The 12,812-nt window shown below is 37.5% G+C and overlaps 1 long non-coding RNA gene across 1 annotated transcript; it reads left to right on the forward strand.

Annotated features, from left to right (window-relative positions):
- Positions 1-523: 523 nt before the first annotated feature.
- Positions 524-12,429, forward strand: LOC130684154 (uncharacterized). The gene is made up of 4 exons (XR_008998364.1): positions 524-756; positions 4,519-4,601; positions 9,798-9,888; positions 10,882-12,429. It is a non-coding gene; the product is annotated as an uncharacterized LOC130684154 (long non-coding RNA).
- Positions 12,430-12,812: the final 383 nt, after the last annotated feature.

Genomic DNA, 12,812 nt, shown 5'->3' on the forward strand with positions numbered 1-12,812 from the left:
TTTCACCTCACCCAATTCCAAACAGTTATGACTCCTGTAGCTTTAATAATATATTTTGATATCTAGTAAGACAGGTTGCTCTTTTTTTTTCTTATTGTGGTAAAATACACAAAATACAAAATTGACGATTTTAACTATTTTTAATTGTACAGTTCAGTAGCATTAAGCACATTGCTGTTCAACCACTATCACTATCCATCTCCAGAACTTTGTCATCTTCCCCAGCTGAAAGTCTGCACCCATTACACACTAACTCCCCAGCCCCTCTCCCCCAGTGCCTGGCAGTCACTTTCTACTTTCTGTCTCTATGAACGTAACTACCCTAGGGACCTCATGTAAGTGGAACCATACAGCATTTGTCCTTCTGTGACTGGTTTATTTCACTTAGTATACTGTTTTCAGGGTTTATCCATGTGTGTCACTTGTCAGAGTTTCCTTCTATTTTAAGACTGGATAATATCCCATTGCATCTGTGTATCACATTTTGTTTATCTTTCGTCCACTGAGGGATGGTTGGGTTGTGGGCTACTGTCGATAATGCTTCTATGAGCACAAGTGTACAGATACCTATTTGAATCCCTATTTCAACTCTTTTGGATATATATTCAGAAGCTGAATTACTGGATCATATAGTAATTCTATAATGTAAGATAAGAGTTTGCTTTCGTTTTTTTGCATGTGGATATCCAGTTCTCCCAGCACTAATTGCTGTAGTTGCTGAAAGGCCATCCGCCATTGAATGCTCTTGGCACTCTGGTAAAATATCATTTGAACATTCCTGTGAATGTTTATTTGTGAACTCTGTATTCTGTTCCATTGGTCTGTATGTTTATCTTAATGCCAATGCCACAGTTTTGTTTTTTTTTTTGGTTACCATAGCTTTATAGTAGGTTTTGCTCTTGTGTTTAAGATTTATTTATTTCCCCAAAATGTCATGGATATTCTTGCTCATTTTCTCTTCATCTTGGAGTTTAAAATAAACCTGTCAATTGGGATTTTAAGCATTAAACATAGACTAACTTGGGAATAATTGATAGCTTTACAATATTGTCTCTTAACCATTGATGATCATGGCTGGTCTATCTTTCTATTCAGATTGTTTTTATGGCCTCAAAGTTTTGTAAATTTCATCAGTGTCTTGCATATTTCATATTAGTTGTATTTTCTGTTTTATCAGCCATTAGTTTTACTTTTTATAATTCCTTTGGTCTTTCAATGCAGTTTTTTTTTCATTACATTTTCTTATTGGTTATTATTGATGTTGAGGAAAGATTATTTTTGAATTTGATGTTTTACCTGATAATCTAACTGAAATTTCTTATTTGTTCAATATTATTCTATTGCTTCTCTTGGATGTTTTAGGTATGTTAGATAATTGTATTATTCACAAATAATTTTCATCTTTTTAATTCCATGATTTATTTTACCTATTGTTCATGTTTTATTGTCTTGGCCTGTGCCTAGTGTACAGTATTCCATGATAGTATTTATGGCAAGCATTCTTGTCTTATTCTTTAGTAGAAGAGTATCTAACATTCACTGTCAAGTGTAATGGTAGCTATAGGCTTCTGACTGATAGCTTTCATCAAGTTAAAGAAATTTTTTTCTAAATTTAGAAAGAAATATTGAACTTAATCATATATCAGCTTAGACTGAGATAATCAATGCTATTTATTTTTAACTTATTAAGGTGCTTAGTTGCATTCTTATTTTCTTAATGTTGAATCATACTCACAGTCCTGGAAAAATCTTTTTTGGTCCACATTGTTTTATATTTTAATACCTTACTAGATTCAATTTAGTAATAGGCTATTTAGGACTTTTTGCATTTGTATTCATGAATTAGACTGATAAATAGTTTTTTTAAATTTCCTCTACTCTCTGGTTTTGATATTGAGGTTTTGTTTACCTTGTGATATGAGTTTTAATACTTTGTTTTTTGGCTGTGAAATATATTAAATAATAGAAATTATCTGTTTTATGAAGGATCAGTAAAACTCAAAACAGGAGATTGATCTTTGACTAAATTTTCAATTTCCTTTACATTTTTTGGTCTAGTAAGGGTTTTTTTATTTTTAACCTTTCTTGCCTCAATTCTGAGTGTTTGCACTGTCTTCGAAAATTATCCATTTCATCTATATTTTCAAGTACATATACATAAAACATATAGCAATCTCTTAAGGTTTTAAAATTTATTATACCTATAGCTGAGCCCCTCTTCTCATTTTAATATTATTTCTGTTTTCATTTTTTCATGATCATATTTACTGTACTTATTCTTCAAGTAACAAACAAACCTTTGCTTCTACAGACCAAGTAAACTAATTACTTTCTTTTCTATCTTCTATCTCTGAATCTCTATATGCACATCTGGTTTTTAATCCTTCTTTCTTTTCCTTTTTTTTTTTTGTTGGGGAGGCTCTTTTGTTCTTTATCAATCTTTTAGAATGTGGACATAGTTCACTTATTTTCAATCCTTTCTTACTTTCCATGAAATCACAAATGCCTCTAAGTTTTGATGTGTAGTATAAATAGTCTGAATTTATTTTTTTAATCCAAGGCTAATTAGAAAACATTAAAAAATTTCCAGTGGCTAGACTTTAATTTGACCATTTTTTTTGTTGTTAATGTTTAGTTTTATTGCACCATAGCTGTGGAATATAGTTTACATGATTTCTCCTATTAAAAAGTCTTTTGAGAATATTTTCTGTGGTCTAATATATCATCAGTGTTACAAATCTCCCATGGGTATTTGAAAAAGATACTTATTTTGCTTCTTTTGTTAAAAAGTTCTCCATATATTCATTTATTAAGTCAACATGTTAATTGTGTTTTTCAAATCTTTTTTTATATGATTCTACCAATTTCTGTGAGAAATATTAAAATTTCCTATTATAATATTAAATTTGTCAATTGTTTTTTGGATTTCATATTTCAAAAAAAAATAATTTGGAGGTTGAATGTTAGATTAGATGTACTGAGTTTATAAGGTCTTTAGGAATTACATCATCCTTGTCTTACCTAAGGCTTTTCGCCTTGACCAATCATATTGTTACCACACCTGCTTTATATTATTAGCAGTTTTATCCTATGTCTTTGTCCATCCCTTTGTATTTGATCTTTCTGAATCATTTTGTTCTAGATGTATCTCTTGGAAAAAGATATACCCAGATTTTGCTTAAAGAAAAACCTAATCTGAGATTCTCTGTCTTTGAATTGGGAAATTTATCTGTTGCCATTTACTCAGTTTATGAAAACATTTGGATGCACTCTGACATCCTTGTTTGGTTTCCTATCTTTATGAAAATTAGTTTTTACCCTTTTCTGGAATGACTGAGTTTTCCTTACTGTTATATTTTTGTTTACTGGTTTGAAGGATATACATACCATTACTCTTCATCTGGGGTTTATGCTTACTTTTTAGTAACATATTTGAATAAGTTTCCTTTTATTAATTTCTCAAATCAGTTAGTGTCTCTTGCCTCCTCCTTAAATAAGACAAGCCTAAAACGTTACCTCTCCCTCTTTCTTATTCTACTTCCTCCTCTGTGTTGATAGAAATTTCATTTTAACCTTTTGTTTGATTTTATGTCTTGCCTCTATTGTAAAAGGAATTATTTCTTAAAAATTGAATTAAGTTTAAAAGCACCATTATGAATAATTATTTTGATCTAATTGTATGTTTTATGCTACCCTTAATTTATCATTGTTGCTGGAATCTCTTGTCTTTCTCCTCTCAGATTTGTTTTTCATTTTTCTGGCACAAAGTCTTGAATACATATTTTTAAAGGGTGGTACATTTTTCTGAGTCCTTGAATATCTGTAATTGGCTTTACTGAATTATTGGGCTAAGAATCAAGAATCCAGATCTTTTCCATCTCAAATTTGAAGATATTTCTCCACTTTATTTTAGAACTCCAATTTTGAGTATTTTTTTGAGTGAAAGAATGAATAGCAGTGCAGTGACTTGTTCAGTTGTCTAGCTACTATGTTTGGGGAACACTATTGGGCTGTAGGTATTCAGAGAAGGTAACACTGATTCTATAAATAAGTATCTGAGGGAGGAAGAGGAATGGAGTAACTGAACTTGCTTAGATGGTCTTTGCAGAGGAAACATTTAAGCTAAATAGTGAACAAAAGCAAAAAATTTATGAGACAATTTATGATCTCATCTCCATATCTTGGTCCTTATAAAAAATGTTAGATAGATCTAGACCCTATTAGAATTGCATAGATTTAGAAATAAATATATTTTTCCACAAGTATCAATTAATTTTATTCTTGTTCTAGTATCTAAAATATATACCTTTTCCCTCACCAGATTTCTTAAGGCAGAGGTTGTGAACTAAGGTCTGTCTGTCACCTGTTTTTGCAGATAAAGTTTTATTGGAATAGATGCTTACTCATTATATCTGTTGTCTTTGGCTTCTTTCATGCGACAGCAGCCGAGTTGAGTAGTTGCCACAATGACTGCATAGCTCACAAAGTCTAAAATATTTACTATCTGGCTCTTTACAGAAAATGTTTGCTGACCTCTGCTTTAGGATATTCATCAACATAGATAACCAGGATCACATCCATGTTCCTACAGGCCAGCAAAGGTAGGTTACAAGAGCAAATTTTGACTTCCTTAGGGTGGCTGATGACTATAATATAGACACAAGGTTGGCAATTCAATTTGCCTGTAGTTTATATTGAAAGAAATTGAGGCTTATTTCTCAACATATACTCTTGTTAATAATAACGTGCCCTCTAGATTATTTCTCTCTTTCATTTTCGTTTTTTTCGCGTGTTCTAAGAGTTGTGCCATTCAGCACTGTGATTTTCATTTCTTTGCATCATATGAGGGAAGCTGGCATCTTCGCGAATGTGCCGGTGTGTGGGCTCGGGCTGTTGATTGCTTTTGGCCTAGGTGCTGTGCAGAGCTCCGAGGTTTGGCTTTGTGAACACTGGCAAAACGGAAACATTTTGTGCAATTTCACAAATGTCACACACACCCGCACACACACACATTTTAAATTGCAAAATTCTCCCCCTTGGCACACAATTTTACCCAGGTTTTTGTCGCTTATAATAAATCTTTAACTATCTTTAGTCCTGCAGGAGCACTTTTGTGGGTTGACTTGCTTTGCTTTGATAGAACTTGCACTTAAATGTCCTTGGTTTCCAGGGTGTTCTTGTTTCCCATTTCTCAAAAATTTAATATGATCTCTTATTCCAGAGAGAAAGCAGCTTTATTTCAAGCCCAACTGTTCCCTCAGACAAAGATCCCTGATTTGATGCCCAGAAAAATCATTTTCAAGATGGGACCCATAGAAACTGACCTCTTAGCATCAGTGCCCTGACCCAGAGTGAGACATAGGAAGTTCAATTCAGAGAAAAACTGGGCAAATTATGTCCTTTCTGTGCATGAATTAAAGCATCTAAGAAACTATAATGAGAGTGCTTAATTCCTATATAAACACTTCTTGGTATATTTTGGTACTTTTCCCTTCTGGTAGCTAAGAGCACGTGCAAACACGTCATTGACTTTAGAAGGAGGGGATGGATGTCATTGTCACTGGGTCACAGAGGGCATTACACTATGGAGAGGTCAGCTTTTGCTTAAAGGTCATTCAGTATGTCAGTGGGGGCCAGGCAGCTCTAATTTTGTGGTTGGTGTATCTGTTCTAAGCATTTTGCCAATTTTAGGATATGCCTCTCATTTAAGAAAATTCTTCCAGTTGACTCCCCAAATTCGCATCTCTCTCTGTGGGCTTTGAGCTCTGTTTTACAGTTTCTTGGCACTCTACTTACTGAGATGTTCCTTCTGACCATGACTCCCCACCCTCATCTCTACAGCTTGGCCCCAGGTCCTCGCACCTGTGAGTTGCCATCCTGGCAGCCTTGCTGAGCAGGTTTGACTGCCCCACGCACTAGCCATACCCTTCTTGGTTTGTACCTTCCAGGGTAACAGTAATCGGGCAGCCCTCTGGATCCAGAGCGTGCAGGTACAGCCAAGCCAAATGAGAGAGCCTCCACCACACTCATATATGAAACATATCATATTTACTGGAGAGCAGACAGGGCAGTTGAGAAGCTCTGAAGAGAAAATTAGTCTTTATTTGTCAGTTACAGATCCAACCCCAACTGTTTGGGGAAGAAAGAAACAGAACGTTCCATTCAGTCATTTAAACAGTACCTTAGGTAATGCTCAGTGTCTGGAATAACTGCTCAGGATCCCTCATGGAAATGTTAAAGTGTGTGCTCCAGACCAAGACTATCTGGGTTTAAACCATGATTTTGCCACTGAATAGCTCTGTGATCTTGTATAAATTACACAGCCACTCTGTCCTGTGTGTATTAACTAGAAAAAAGTGCCTACTTAAGTTTAAAGTAATTAAAATGAAGTGAGGGTAAAAATCCCTTTCTTCAGTTGTACTAGCCACATGTCAAGGACTCCATAGTCACCTATGGCTAGCAGGTACTGTATTGGTGAGCACAGAATAGAACATTTCTGTCATATGTCACATGGTTATAGTGAGGAGTAAATGAGTGAATACACCTGAAATGCTTAGAATGACGCCTGGCCTATAGAAAGGGTTCCGTGTGTTCTTCACCACCGTCATCACTGTCACTGTCTCACCATCACCATCATCATCATTTCTGTTCCTTCCCAAGTCCTCTTCAAAACAGTGGCTGGGTCTGCTAGGGAAGGGCGTCATTACTCCACTTCCTTGGTGCTGCTTTTTGTAAAAATACTTTATTTCTTGTACCATCTTGTAAGTTTCCGTGTGACAGGTTCTTCTTTTATAAAGAGAGACTCCATTGTAGAATGACTGTGAGAGAAGACGACAGAGTCAAGCTGCCTGCTTCGAATCCTGGTTCTGCCACTGAGGAGCTGTGTGACCTTAGGCAAATGGCCACTCTATCTCAGTTTCTATATATGTGAAACGAGGATAAAATGTAATATAATAAAACCCCTCGAAATTTATAGGGAAAATTACATGAGTTAATATAAATACTTAGAATGAGATCTACCATTGTAAGTTCTCAGAAAGTGTTAATTCTCATTTAATATTCTTTTTTCTGCCCTTTCTTCAGCTCTTCTTCAAAATAGCACTGGAGTCTTTTGGGAAGGTGTTTGGCTTACTCAGCTCTTCATGGGGAGAGGTGTCAGAGTCTGACAACTCTTCTGGTCTTTGGGGTGCCGTCCCTTTGTCCCTGGGCTGGTTGCTTTGCCTCTCCCTTGGCATGTCTCAGTTCAGCCGGGTCTGCAGCCCTTTCTGGATGACATGGTCTTTCCTTGGCTCTTGCTGGTGTTACAGACCCATTGCGTGTCAGCCACACCTTCCTTTCAGTTTCTGGTTTGACAGTGGCTCCCAGCCTTCACTGCAAGGTCTCTCTCCATCTCCTCATGGCTGGTCTCTGGGCATTCACTCTTCTCCACTAAGTTTTCAACCCCCTTTGGGAAAACTTCAGGAACTTCTGGGCTCCATCCATGCTGGATCTGCAGATTGATGTCAAGCTACCTTTTAGGTAGATCTGAAACAGGAAGTAGTGCAAAAACCCCTGTCCTCAGTACTCCCTTCTGTTACCCTAACATACCATCTCTTTTCCCCAGTGATTTCAGAAGGAAATTACTCTCATCCCACTGGGGCAGTTGGTCTTAGCCCATATGGAATCTCTTAGAGGATGAGGTCATCTAGGGCAGGTCTCAGGAGAAATGAAATTTCTCGCCCAGACACCCCTTAAGACTGGCAACCATTGCTCAGTGCCCGGAGGAGCCTTTGGATGGTGGTCCCCGCCCTGAACCTGGAGATTCCCTGATAATGATTCCACTGCCATCACTTAGCCATGACTTGAGGGAACCCGGCCTCGGGCTTGAGTATACAGACTTAGCAAATGACTTAATGCCCATGAATTTGATCCTTAACTTGGGAATGGGAATCTAAATGAGTGTGGGTGTAACGTCAGTGAAGGCGGGCAAGCGATAAATGCATCAAACACTGTGGAAGTAGAGTTAGTAGGTTTGGCCACTGATGAGGTGTGGGAGTCAAGGAAGAGAAGATTCAGAGCTGACTTCAAGGTGTCGAACTTGGTGACTGAGAAAACCAGAAGACGTCTATAGGCTGTCTTTCTCATTGGCTCTGCTCCCAAGTATGAAGCCCACGTTAGCTATGTAATATACCCTTGCTGACAATGTACTGTTGGAGTTAATTGCTTCCGTAGGTTCAGAGAAGGGAGGGCCAAGGGCAATCATATTCTAAAGGTGATGCTGGTATTTGCGAGACTGTGTGTATTATACTTAAATATACCTGGATTGAAAAATAAGATATTCAGGTAAAAATGTGGACATCTTATCTATCACATCAATAGTTGAGTTTTTCAATTAAAGCCACAAGTAATTGGAGTAAGACATAGAAGTGATTCTCTCTGGGAATACTATATACTCATTTCTCCCACATGGCTTAATGATGTGAGTGTGGTCCTGCATCATCAGTTTAGAGTCTAGTGTAAATCTCAGATGCCTATCCTTTTCTTACACGAGAATTTGCATGGTATTTAAGATTTTGGGCGCTGCCATGGATGAGTAATATGTCCCCAGGTGCTCATGAATATTATTCGATGATGATGAGCACTTGATGAATAATTTTCAGTGTTGTTTATAATTACTCTGGTAATAGTAATTAGAGATCCAAAAGCAAAAACACAGCCTACCTATTAGATTTAAGAATAAGAGGTTGAACCTCATAGAAAAGTGATCATTTTTAGTGGTTGTGGAGAAAATGTTGAAATGACTAAAGGAACATATGGGGAACTACCAGCAGACCAATTCATGTGTTGCAGCTATTTAACTGAATTACAAATGCAAAATGCATGCTTTTCCCAGTTTCATTCCATTTAAACCCAAATGGCTATGTGAAATGGTGTCATACACCTGGTGAAAAGCTTTGCTTTTTGAAAATCTTACTGCTTCACCAAAGCGCCTGGTGTTCAACCCACAACATTCTTTCTGTATTTTTTAAACAAGTGTAACCATTTTTCAGAATAATCACTTCTCTTTCAGTAAAAACACCAAGCATCAAAAGAAATGTAATTTAACCCCTTTTTTGCCCCCCTCGTGGTTCTATCGACATCAGAGATGATGCTAGTCATTGTTAGGACAGTAAATAAGGAAGGTTTTTCTTTTTTCCACCTTAAATCCAGGAAAACCAAGGAGTAGAAAAATATATTTTGTTGTTAAAAGTGGAAATCTAGGTTGTAAAACAGTAAGAAGCACTCTTCCAAACTGCTAAGAGAATACAACCAAGAGTGGAGAATCAAAATCCACACATTAAAAACTTTGAATTATACTTGAGAATACAACCAAAGGAAAACAGGAATAGCATTTCACTGAGGCAGAAAAACATTGGGCTTTCTTATAAAAATAACATTGAAGATAATATTTGATGTGTTTGGGAACATAATCTGTATTTGGTTAAAACAACCTACATAAATTGGATGCTGCAAACTGTTGGCCCTTGAGCCACATCTGGTACCCAGTTGTGTTTTATTTGGTCTACCCACTATTTCAGAAAAATTCTTATTGGAAACGAACATTTAAAAACAAGGAGCATTCACATAAAAATCCAGATTTTTAGTTCCTTTGATAAGAAGAATCTGGCAGCATTGGGCCTGTATTTCTGCAAGGTGTCCATTGGTGGGAGTCGGCTGGTGGAAGACCAACTTCCAGGGTGTGTGTTCTCCAGGTGAACCAGTTTCCACCACTCCCTATTGCCTTATGATTGGTCTGTTTCTCTAATTTTTGTTACCAGGCCAGGTTTGTTGGTCTTCTGAGCTTGCAGCTCTACTAGGAGTAGTGTACCAATTCTCCTGCCATCATGTGGTTATGCATTCCTGTAAAAGGTAGGACCGTGGTGGGGATATTAATAGAAGCTCTGGCGCTGGCCTGCAGCCAGATGCAGGGAGTTTGGGGTGGTTTGGGGTGTGACCCTCCGTGTCCTGCTGTGTGTGGTGCACTTGGTGGCTGGTGTCTGTTTTGACTTAAATATCAGTGGGCATGACTTTGGCTGTCTGTGCCCAACCAAAACCTTCAGGAGAGAGGCAACGATTCTAGAAATATCCTATTAGTTGGTCCCATTGGTTGGTCTGATCTGGGGGATTTGGTCTGGAAAATACTGGTCCACCTGCCACTTGCATTTCAGAAGGGAAGGACTGTAGCTTGCTCCTCATTGAAAATGAGGACCCAGGGGAGGATAGAGCCAATCATCATGGTTTTGCTTCCAAAAATTTTCTTTGTTGTAAGCTATGAGGTTTTAAATATGGAAAATCATAGTCCGTGTAAACTATGAAAGAATGGGTTAATAAACTGTCATATATGTTTAAGCATCAGTGAAGACATTGTGGGATATAAAAAAGTTAATATTCCTGTATGACTTTTAAAATGTCTTCCAAATAAGAATCTCCCTTATAATGATTCTGGCCTTCAGCGTAATTATGCTTTAGTTGAGGAGCTGGGACATATATATTAATGAGCAATAATAATACAAGGCAAACAAATGTTACAATAAATGATATAGGAATTCAGAGGAAAGAGTTAGTATTATTATAATTTGGAGATAGCTTTTTAAAGAACTCAGTGGGCCTTACGGTATATTCAAGAGCAATTCTGATGACAGGTCTTGGTCAGAATAATCATTCAAGTGGTTGGCTCTGGGGTGAAAGAGTCCTCTAAGGGTGGAGAAAACGCAAGCTTCTTCAATAAAGTTCAAACTATTTAAACTCACTGGCTCCTCAATCAAATGAAATTAATGTTAAAAAAAAAAAGGAAAGGAAAGAAAAGAAAAGAAGAGGCAAACCAGTCAATCATCAAGTAACTATTCAACCCCTTCAATCCAGTTCTCAGCTAGGAGAATGAGAGCTTTTCAACGGGAGACCATGAGGCCTCAGTCATCTTTCAACAACCTCCTTGCATACTTGAGGAGACCGGAGCCTTCAGGTGTGTGGTGTGAGGTTATGGAAGCTCTGCTGGGAAGTCCCTGAAGAAGTACGCAGGGCTGGGAGAACTCATTCCCTCGTGGACAGTCAGCCGCCCTCCACAGCCCCTGAGCTGCACACACGTCACTTTGGAGCCAAGTGTGAACAGTTCTGATTCTGAGGCTTTCACTGGGGCTGCATCTCCCCTCGGATGGCTGGGACAGTTTCAAAGTCAAACTCAAGTGACTAAGACATCAAGATTTATACAGATACAGAGCTATGCAAACCTAGTCATGATTTTCTGTAAGTAGATGTTTCTCACTCTAGGTTACCTTCAGTGATTCATATTTTAAGTTCTTTTTGATAGAATTAAACAATCCAATAATGTCATTTGATGGCTCTATTCACGATTTACTTCTGGACCCCATGCAGCCCCAGGTGGCCTTTTAAGCGAAAGCACTTAATTACTTCCTACAACCTAAGGGAATGTGGGATTACAAATGCCGCTAGATTATTAAAGCACATATTTGGTTCATAATTTGTCTCTTCTGCTCACTTCCATCATGAAATGGAATAATTTAGAGCAGGGAATCATGGAGAGCAAGGGGACACTTTAACAAGATCATTTGAATCAACTTCTAAATAAGATTTATTGATTTATTCTTAATATAGAAAATTTGGAAAATGATGAAATGCATCGTGGAGCTCAATTTTATCGTGTGGCTCCATTACTTATTTGAAGAGTCATGAATTTCCAGGATGTAAGACACTCCAAGAGTAGATAAACATTACTGTGGAATTGCCCACTGTTTATATTATCTGTATCCTTAGCCAATAATATGCATAATGAAGAGATGGTCAATTAGTATTATGAATTAGCTGGCACATAACTGAAGAGTTTGTTCATGTACTTTAACATTTTAAGTATCACTCTTGCAAGTACAGCTTATGACTAGTTTGTTATGAGAGAATCTGAGGGCATAAAAAGTTCAGGTTTATTTATTTATTTTTTAAGTGATTTTTGAATGGTGGGAATTCCAAAAGCTGAGGAACTTTTTTTTTTAAACCAGAGTCAGAAATATTGCATTTTCATGACCTTTTCCTTCATGAGTAACTCAGAAAATTTGATTCAAACTTTCCAAAATAAATTTTTCTTTGGCTTGAGACTAAAGCATAATAATTTTCGGTTCAAAAGGAGCTGTTGGTGGACATTTTTTTTTTTCCGACAACATGAGAAAGGAAAGAAATTCAGGCCTCAAATAGAGTCCTAGTTGTTAGTTTAATTAGGGAGCAGGGACTGTGGCGCCATAATTACTGGAAATGATGCACCCACATCATCCATGTTATTAGATTGGGAAATTTTTTACTTTCTTTTCTGAGGAAAATAGAGATGTGTGTCCCAAACTGAAAAATTCCTACTGATGTCAGTAAGCACACCATACATCTGTGATTTGTCTGTAGGGAGCAAAGTGACATGAGTGGGTAAAATAAAATATATGTTTCAAATCATGAGATAAGAGTCCAGATGGCAAGGTTGGAAGGAACTGGAGAGTCTCTGGAAGGTGGAGGAAGGTAGATGAAGAAGAAGAATGAGGACTTGGGAGATCATGGCTACTCTGCTGACCTCCCTACACAATTCCGAAAGCCGGCCAGAACTCCTGAGCATGTCAGGGGAACACGTAAGAGGAGGGAGTATTCTGGGAACTGTGAAGAAGGGGTGGCAAGGACTGGAAACATACTAAGCTTCTGTTCATGTTGTGTCACTCAGTGTATGTAGCCTTGAACGAAAGTCAGTCTCAAACATAACCACAGACTGGGGAGGTCCAGCAGCAGATCACCTCCCAACGGAGGGG

The sequence above is a fragment of the Manis pentadactyla genome, chromosome 6, assembly GCF_030020395.1.
Source record: "Manis pentadactyla isolate mManPen7 chromosome 6, mManPen7.hap1, whole genome shotgun sequence".
NCBI lineage: Eukaryota > Metazoa > Chordata > Mammalia > Pholidota > Manidae > Manis > Manis pentadactyla.